Here is a 1555-nt window from a genome sequence, read left to right on the forward strand (position 1 = left end):
TATCTTTGCAAACCAAAGTGTCCTTTAATTTTTTTCAGCTTCATTTGAAAGGAAAAAAGGTCTTAACAATGATCAGAATCAGTACCAGACCCAACATCTCCTGTCTTTCTATCAGCCGCTGAGAACTGACAGACGTTTCTCTGCTGCAGATCTAAAAATAAAGAACTAATTTCCTCTTTTAGGCTGAATTAAGTAATGGGAAACTTCTTCACACCAACTCTTCTGTTATTTGTTTTTACAACACTTGATTGTTTCTTAGAAACTGGAAGAAACCCACAAATAGAAGGAACTAGTTGCTAGTTGCTCGTTTTAAACCAACATTTATACTGAATTTAATCGACTGAATTTATAATAGCCAGATCAACTAAACGGTCTCACAGTCACTGGCACTACAGTGAGGATGAGGATGATGAGGATCCTGCAATTACTGAGGGAACTCAAAGTGCTGAAGGACTTCAGGGAGCCTGACAGAGTTAAAGGTGAGAAAAGCAAAGAAACTTGGAAGAACAAGGAAAATTATATTGTTTTTTATCAGAAAAGCGGAATGAAGATTGAATAAGAGAAACCAGAAGATATCAATCGTGAATTTATCTCCTGAGGATTAAACTGCTGCAGTGTTGTGTGCAGATTTATAAATATCACTAAGAGCACGCCATAAACGAGAAGTAGTAGAATGAAAGGAGTGATGAATGCAAAATGGATACTGTATCTATGTTTTCAGTAAACCAGTCAAAATATTTCAAAATGTATTTATATTTTTAGCTCACAGCCTTTTAATTGAAAAATCCTGAAACAGTGTTCTCCGCCTGAGTGGAAAAGTGATAAACTGTTTGAAAAAATGTAATTTTTACAGAAAAAAAATCCACACTATTTTTTATAGTCTAAGAGAAAGAAAAACGGCCAAACTTAAATATTAAAAAGCAAACAAATTTACCTTCGAACTGAAGAACGACGATCAGAATCACCTCCAAACCCAACATCTCTTGTCCTTCTATCAGCCGCTGAGAACTGAGAGACGTTTCTCTGCTGCAGATCTAACAGTACTGATCTTATTTCCTCTTCCTGGTTAAATTAATGGGTGGTATAAACGTCTCACCAACACCCACTGCCTATTCTGTACTATTTAGTTCTAAACACTTGAGATTTTTTAAAGAAATGGACAGAAAACCAAAAATAGAAGCAACTAGTAGCACAAGTTGAAGGACTTTTGAAAGATGGAACACAATCATTCTCAGATCTGTGATAGAGATTAAGATTTCCTCCTCTGGTTCCTGCAGCAGAGACAACGTTTTACACACTTCATCCTTTAAAAATACAATCATGAAGCTGGAATTAGAACATCATGTTTGGTTGATTTCCAGAAGATTTTATTTCCAGTTTAATGCATTTATTAAAGTCTGTTTAAGACATTTTCGTATCAACAGTTCATCACATTTTGACACAAAAAAATTGATATGAATCCAACTTCCATAACGCTTATCTCCAGCTCTCTATGGGCGACAGGCAGGGTCCACCCTGGACAGGTCGCCAGTCCATCTCAGGGCAACACAGAGAC

The sequence above is a fragment of the Cyprinodon variegatus genome, unplaced genomic scaffold, assembly GCF_000732505.1.
Source record: "Cyprinodon variegatus isolate N-32 unplaced genomic scaffold, C_variegatus-1.0 Scaffold363, whole genome shotgun sequence".
NCBI classification, from domain to species: Eukaryota; Metazoa; Chordata; class Actinopteri; order Cyprinodontiformes; family Cyprinodontidae; genus Cyprinodon; species Cyprinodon variegatus.